The sequence below is a fragment of the Mastomys coucha genome, unplaced genomic scaffold, assembly GCF_008632895.1.
Source record: "Mastomys coucha isolate ucsf_1 unplaced genomic scaffold, UCSF_Mcou_1 pScaffold22, whole genome shotgun sequence".
Lineage (NCBI taxonomy): Eukaryota > Metazoa > Chordata > Mammalia > Rodentia > Muridae > Mastomys > Mastomys coucha.
In genome coordinates this window covers 101,041,724-101,050,058 of record NW_022196905.1, presented here as the reverse complement: position 1 = coordinate 101,050,058, position 8,335 = coordinate 101,041,724, and the positions used below count along the sequence as shown (strand labels likewise).

General features: G+C 41.3%; 1 protein-coding gene and 1 non-coding gene across 11 annotated transcripts in view; one reads left to right on the top strand and one right to left on the bottom strand.

Moving 5' to 3' along the window:
* Positions 1–8,335, bottom strand: part of Ccdc18 (coiled-coil domain containing 18) — a 120,667-nt gene that overhangs the window by 50,082 nt on the left and 62,250 nt on the right. The window lies entirely within an intron of this gene.
* Positions 3,956–4,087, top strand: LOC116071793. The gene has a single exon (XR_004111157.1). It is a non-coding gene; the product is annotated as a small nucleolar RNA SNORA17 (small nucleolar RNA).

Sequence of the window (8,335 nt, the reverse complement as noted above, 5' to 3'; positions counted from 1 at the left end):
GTCTCTGCCTCCCAAGTGCTGGGATTAAAGGCATGTGCAACCACCGCCCGGCCTCCAGCTGCTTATTTTTAAGTAAATACAAATATCCTAAGAATGTTGCTAAGATGATACCATTTGGAAATTCTGGTTCATTAAGAAGATAAAAAATTTATTAGAGAAAAAAACAAATTATTTGCTTAGTATCTGTGAACGTATTTTTTAAAGATAGTAATAACTTGACTTAAGTGTTTATAAATAAATAATTTGTGCTATCTAAATATAAAGGAGCAAATCAAATTTAATAACTTTTTAAAAACTAACTCAAACTGGGCAGTGGTGGCACACATCTTTAATCCCAGCACTTTGGAAGCAGAAGCAGGTGAATCTCTGTGAGTTCAAGGCCAGTCTGGTCTACAGTGTGAGTTCCAGGACAGCCATGGCTACACAGCAAAACTCTGGCAATGGGGAGGGTGTGGGGGGATGACAAGAAAACAAGGTCCTTAGCTGGCGATGGGGAGGGTGTGGGGGGATGACAAGAAAACAAGGTCCTTAGTTTATACATATATACATAGCCACACCCATCTATTCCATCAATTCATAAGATTGTTATCTTGCTTTTTCCTTTCCTTTCAATTTTGAGCTTTTATTTTGCAAGGGGAGATTTCTTTCCTCTAAATAATAATGTCACATTTTAAACTGTGAAAGAAATTTCAGCAAGAATAGAGGGAAAAAAGAAGAAATTTTCTTCTCAGATACTATTCAACATTATGAAATCACCCTTGTAATTCTTCTTTCTAAAAGGAAATTATGAAGCCAGAATTGTGAAAGCCTATCTATGAAAGACTGTTTCAGCTTGATTATGTAACTACTGACAGTCAAAAGTCTGCCATTGTAAATGACTCTCTGTTATAAAAATTGTCCTAGAAACAACAATGTTTACTGTGTGTGTGCATGTGTAGATTTATACAAGTGTCCAGATTCCAGAAGAGCATATCAGATCTCCCTGGAGCTAGAGTTAAGAGGTAGTTGCAAAGCTACTCAGTGTTGGTGCTGGGAACCAAACTGAAGTCCTCTGTAAGAGCACTTCAATCTGCAGGAGAGAACCAGAACCATCTCTCTAGCCTCTAATTTTAAAAATTTTACATTAACAATTACCTTTTGAAAAGCAAAAACCCACCTGTATGCATACATTTTTCTCAACCTGCTTTAATAAGTATTCAACCTCCCCTCTAGCTCACTACCCACCAGAGGTAATAGAAAAGAAAAGTTATTAGGACAAGGGGAAAGTAGACTCATTTAGAAATAGTTCTTTGTGGGTGAGTCCAATCTTTGTTGTTAGGATATCAGCAGTTCAGTCCAGTAGCAAACACCAAATATGAATCAGCAGCTGCAGTCCAGTCCACTGAGCAGTCATCACACATGAACCAACAAGGGCAGTTCAATCCAGATGAAACTGCAAGGCTCACCAACTGGCCCAAGGCCATGGTAAGAAGTGGCAAGAACTTCACAAGAAGTTCTGTGGCGAGTTTCTCTCAATGGTGTCACCACAAGGGGAGCTCAACAAGGCAAAGTACATTGAACCCATACATGTGTGTCCTCAGTAAAGAAGAGTAAGGCAGAGCAAAGCAAATCAATGCTCAAATTCCTACTGTCTATGGGGTCATATTTATATTCCTTCTAAACATCACAAATCCTTTCACATGTCTGCTATAGCAAAACATCCTTTCATCTGTGTCTGCTTCAGGAAAATATTCTTTCATGTGTCTGCTTTAGTACAACATCCTTTTACCTGTGTGCCCCAGCAAATCATCATATGACATAACTGACTTTCCAAAGAAACCAGAAGTTTCCACTTCACCCACCCAACCTTGCTGATACATACATTTAATCCCAATACTCAGAAGACAGAAGCAGGCAGATCTCTGAGTTCAAGGACAGCCTGATCTACAGAGAGAATTCAAAGACAGCCAAGGCTACACAAAGAAACCCTGTCTCAATAAAAGAAAAGTAAAAATGTGTACATTCTCTGTCTCCAACAAGAGAATAAGCATTAATATCTGGCAATAATATGACAAATTACTCAAATAAGGTTCATTACAAGACAATAAAACCATTGTCATAAGGTTAATTTGGAATGAGACACTCATGTGGGATCAACTACTCCAAAGACAGTCCAATAAATGTTTCTCTTAAACTAATGAGACCTGAGGGCCAAAATGAGGGTCAGTGATAGAATGGCATACATAAGGTCCCTAGGTTTGATCTCAGAAAAAAATTTCTAAGTCAGCATACCTTCAGGAAGGTGTCAAGACTAATACAAAAGCTATTTGGTAAATGTACCAAGTCCTCAGGTAATACAGATGCTTTCAGCACCAAGACTATAAAGAATACTACTTTTAGATTACTGAGAAACTGTAAAACAACACCTTCTGTCAAGTGGCTGCCAAGAAGGAAGAATGTGTATGGGAGGTGTGGTGCACACGTCAGCACACATGTGCATGTGGTAAGGAGAGGAAGACAGGAGTGTAGCCGTAGTTTCAGAGACAGTGTATCTAGGTGAGAGATACACAGGTATTTCTTGTACCATTCTGTGTATTATTTTGTGGGTTTGACTTTTTTTTAAACACTATTAAATAAAAATTAACAAGTCAAGCAAAATCAATGAATGAGAAAGATTTCTTTGCAGAATTTGAGTCTCAATCACATATAAAGAATCACATAGCCAGGCAGTGGTGGCGCACACCTTTAATCCCAGCACTTGGGAGGCAAAGGCAGGCGGATTTCTGAGTTCGAGGCCAGCCTGGTCTACAGAGTGAGTTCCGGGGCTGAGAAACCTTGTCTCGAAAAAAACCAAAAAAAAAAAAAAAAAAAAAAAAAAAAAAAAAAAAAAAAAATCACATATACTGTATACAAGCTGTTTGTATATGAATAAAATAAGAACAAAAATTAACTGCTCTGCTGAACTAAAGAACTTCCTCAGATACATAAGGTGGGGATAATCAAGTGTGGATCAGAGGCTATACAGCCTTAATAAATGCTTGGTTTGGTTATTTGTCTACTTTCTTTGTTGGGGGAACAGAATCCAGAAGAAAAAATAATAGAAAAGAAATAATTGTAATCTCAAAACCTAAGGAGCATCCTTTCAACAATTTATTTTATAGGTAAGAAACACATTTGTTTTCTTTGTGGGATTTTGTTTCCTAGTCAGAATTTATCTCTTTATGTTGGTGCTACATAATCAAATGCAGGGCTTTGTTCATACTTGACAAGGGTCCTAACACTGAGGAGTGTCCGTAGACTCATCAATCTGATTATACTCTCTCTCACCAATTACACTTTTTTTTTTTTTTTTTTTTTTGGTTTCTCTGTGTAGCCTTGGCTTTTCCTGGAACTCACTCTGTAAACCAGGCTGGCCTCAAACTCAGAAATCCGCCTGCCTCTGCCTCCCAAGTGCTGGGACTAAAGACGTGCGCCACCACTGCCCAGCCACTCTTCTTTTTTTTTAAAAAAAGATTTATTTATTTATTATATGTAAGTACACTGTAGGTGTCTTCAGACACCCCAGAAGAGGGCATCAGATCTCATTACAGATGGTTGTAAGACACCATGTGGTTGGTGGGATTTGAACTCAGGACCTCTGCAAGAGCAGTCAGTGCTCTTAACCACTGAGCCATCTCTCCAGCCCACCAATTACACTCTTAAAAAACAACTTTAAACTGATAGTTTTAACTTTCCTACACATAGTTCATATTAGTCTTACAATTAGCAAATTGAGTCATACAAAAGAATTTGTATAAAAGTTATGAAAAAAATAAGGTATAATGACATAATCACAGAGGATCCTAGAATTTTATTTTTTTGCTACCAATATTCCACGTTAAAATTATTTATTATTTGAACAAAGCAATTTTGCTTCTACATTTCTTTCTCGTGGTTATGTTTCTCCAAATGAAAAACCCTTTAAAAGTCCCAAAGGGCTGCCCCTAGAGGCCTTGCAGGTGTGCCTGCTATGTCACACGTGTGTCAATACATGGCAGAGAGGAGAGGGGCTATGCCTATGCTCTGTGTTCTAATCTGCAGACATCTGAATGATTAGTAGCCTAAGACTGCCTAAAAAGGACCAGCCTGAGACCACCAGTCCAGCGCTGTGCAGGTCCAGATGGGCTGCCAGGGCAGGAAGTGAGCCAGAGCCTGGAGCCACTTGACTAGGCAGGAGCAAACCAGAGATGAGAAGAATTCAGAGACTGAAAGAATCCGAAGATCCTAGGCAGGGATGAGCCCAGAACATGACGCTGGCATGTCGCCACACCGGTGGGCCTGAGTAAGAAGTAAGTCTGAGATGACTATGAGCCCAGTGATTTGCAGGCCTGGGGGACAGACTATGCCCAAGATGACCCCTGTCTAGTGTCATAATGCATTGGTTGGGCATAGCACTTCTTTTTTTTTTTTTTTTTTTTTTTTTGGTTTTTCGAGACAGGGTTTCTCTATGTAGCCCTAGCTGTCCTGGAACTCACTCTGTAGACCAGGCTGGCCTCGAACTCAGAAATCCTCCTGCCTCTGCCTCCCAAGTGCTGGGATTAAAGGCGTGTGCCACCACTGCCCGGCTATGGCATAGCACTTCTGAGAACACTCCTGAGACAACCCCAGACACTCATAGACCCTAAGTACCACTAAGAAGAGCAAATAAGTGGGAAAGAAATAAACAAACAGAGGATGTGGGAACAATGAGGAGAGGCAAAACTGGAGACTCAAAGGTAATGAGGAACATTCTGATGTGAGTAGCCAGTGATGCCACCTGGGACAATGGTGGGCTCCTAGACTGTGATGCCAATGAGGGCCAAGTCTAGGTCATTGGTCCTGCAACAGCAAGGGTTTGTTGGCACCAAAGGACAGCCTAGTCTGGGCTGCTGCCCAGGGACATGTTGATGTCTGAGAGAGTGTGCAGAAATGGCTCTAGCCCCCACTCCACATCATTGGAGAGCTGACCCTGGGGGCATGAGATGGAGAGAGCTGACCCCATCCCTAGCCAGCTGCAATAATCTGGTGAATGGGCCTGCACATCACCCAGAAGCACAGAGGGCTGGCCCTAGTTACAAGATTTGCAAGTAAACCAGTCCTGAGGGTATGACTGTGGGAGAGCTGGCCCCTTCACTCACCTTCCACGCAGTGGTACGGATGAGGGCGAAACACCTTCTTCATTCTTCCTCCTTCTGCAGCAAGCAGGAGACCTGGCCCTGGGGTCATGAAAGCAGGAACCCTGATCCTCCCCTTCATCTTCTTCAACATTCCAGAGAGTGGGCCCCCCACCTCGCCTGGGCAACAGGATAGAGTTGGCCCTGGTTATGGAAGTAGTGGGTAATGCAACCCAAGAGCATGAAAGCAGGAAAGCCTGCCCAACCCCCTCACTTATGGTAGCACTTTAGAGAGCAGGTCCTGAAAATGACGTGGGCAGCATGGCTCTGATGGCATGGGAGTGATGAGCTAGCCCCAAGGGAAAGAGATTGGGAGAGGTGGCTCTGCTCTCTGCTGGCCGTGACACTGGATGGGCCAGTCAGGAGCAGGACAGGAGAGCTCATCCCAGTGGTATGGGTGCAGGAGAGCTGGTGGGCTGATCAGCTCACATACCACTCAGATCCAGATCCAGGACTTTGAATTGGCCCTCCCCAACATCTACCCTGTCATGAATTGTTGGAGGCCAGTCTTCAGGTCCAAAACTACAGGATATCCATGACACAAACATGAGATTCCAGTATTGATAGTATTAACAAAAGCCAGAGGCTTCATACCAGAATAACAACCCCTAACAATGAACACTTAAAAGCAAAGAAGTGTGGACAAAAGAGTATACTATATGACACACTACAGCTTCCACAATGAGATTTTTTTTCCCTCCGTTGAGGGGAAGGATGCAGGGTAGAGAACAGGTACATGGGGAGGGGAAGAAGAGTGGGATTGGAATGCATTGGATGAAATTCACAAAAAACAAAGTTTTTTTAAAAGGCGCCAAGGGGAAAATATTCAATGGATGACTCATTCATTTTCTGAATTCGCATCTTTTCTCTGGCCATTAACATATCAAACACTGATCATATGTTTTAAGTGATTTACTAAGAACCAGGAGTTTAACTGCTTTGGAACATTACTTAATGAAATAGTTTCATGCCTACAACCTTACATACAAAGTTACTTACCTTTTTTCCCCCCTAGCTTTTTTAAATAAGATACTACTCTGGAGCCTTAGCTGGCCTGGAACCTACAATATAGACCAGGGTAGCCCCAATTTTTTGGAAATCCTCTAGACTTTTTTCAGTGGCCTTCCTATACACAAAGGATAAACAGGCTGAGAAAGAAAGTAGGGAAACAACATCCTTCACAATAGTCACAAACAATATAAAATACCTTGGTGTAACTCTAACTAAGCAAGTAAAAGATGTGTATGACAAGAACTTCAAGTCTCTGAAGAAGGAAATTGAAGAAGATCTCAGAAGATGGAAAGATCTCCCATGCTCATGGATTGGCAGGATTAATATAGTAAAAGTGACCATCTTACCGAAAGCAATCTACAGATTCAATGCAATCCCCATCAAAATTCCAACTCAATTCTTCACAGATTTAGAAAGAGCAATTTGCAAATTCATCTAGAATAACAAAAAACCCAGGATAGCCAAAACTACTCTCAACAATAAAGGAACCTCTGGTGGAATCACCATCCCTGACCTTAAGCTGTACTAATAAAAACTGCATAGTATTGGTACAGTGACAGGCAAGTAGATCAATGGAATAGAATTGAAGACCCAGAAATGAACCCACAAACCTATGGCCACTTGATCTTTGACAAAGGAGCTAAAACCATCCATTGGAAAAAAGACAGCATTTTCAACAAATGGTGCTGGCTCAACTGGCAGTTATTCTTATCTTCTTGTACAAAGCTCAAGTCCAAGTGGATCAAGGACCTCCACATAAAACCAGATACACTGAAACTAGTAGAAAAGAAAGTGGGGAAGAGCCTCAAGCACATAGGCACAGGGGAAAATTTCCCGAACTGAATACTAATAGCTTATGCTCTAAGATCAAGAATCGACAAATGGGACTTCATAAAATTGCAAAGCTTCTGTAAGGCAAAGGATACTGTCAATAGGACAAAACGGGAACCAACAAATTGGGAAAAGATCTTTACCAATCCTATATCTGATAGAGGACTAATATCCAATATACACAAAGAACTCAAGAAGTTAGACTCCAGAGAAACAAATAACCCTATTAAAAATGGGGTACAGAGCTAAACAAAGAATTCTCAACTGAGGAATACCACATGGCTGAGAAGCACCTAAAGAAATGTTCAACATCCTTAGCTATCAGGAAAATGCAAATCAAAACAACCCTGAGATTCCACGTCACACCAGTCAGAATGGCTAGGATAAAAAAACTCAGGTGACAGCAGATACTGGAGAGGTTGTGGAGAAAGAGAAACATTACTTCATTGCTGGTGGAATTGCAAGCTGGTATAACCACTCTAGAAATCAGTTTGGCAGTTCCTCTGGAAATTGGACATAGTACTACCAGAGGACCCAGCTATACCACCCAGACTTATTTATAATAGCCAGAAACTAGAAACAACCCAGATGTCCCTCAACAGAGGAATGGATACAGAAAATGTGTTACATCTACACAATAGAGTACTACTCAGCTATTAAAAACAATGAATTTATGAACTTCTTGGAGAAATGGATGGATCTTGAGAATATCATCCTAAGTGAGGTAACCCAATCACAAAAGAACACACATGGTATACATTCTCTGATAAGTGGTTATTAGCCCAGAAGATCGGAATACACAAAGTACAAACCACAAGAAACTCAAGAAGAAAAAAGACCAAAGTGTGGATACTTCATTTCTTCTTAAAGGGGGGAACAAAATACCCATGGAAGAAGTTGTAGAGACAAACTATGGAGCAGAGACTAAAGGAAGGACAATTCAGAGACTGCTCCACCTGGGAATCCTTCCCATATTCAATCATCAAATCTAGACACTATTGTGGATGCCAGCAAGTGCTGGATGACAGGAGCCTGATATAGCTGTCTTCTGAGAGGCTCTGACAGTACCTGACTAATACAGAAGTAGAGGCTCACACTATCCATTGGACTGAGTACAGGGTCCCCAATGAAGGAGCTAGAGAAAGGACCCAAGGAGCTGAATTTGTAGCCCCTTAGGACAAACAACAATATGAAACTAACTAGTACCCTGAGAGCTCCCAGGGACTAAAACTCCAACCAAAGAGTACACATGGGGGGACTTATATATGTATAAGTATAGCATCATATGTATAGCAGAGGATGGCCAAGTCAATCATCAATAG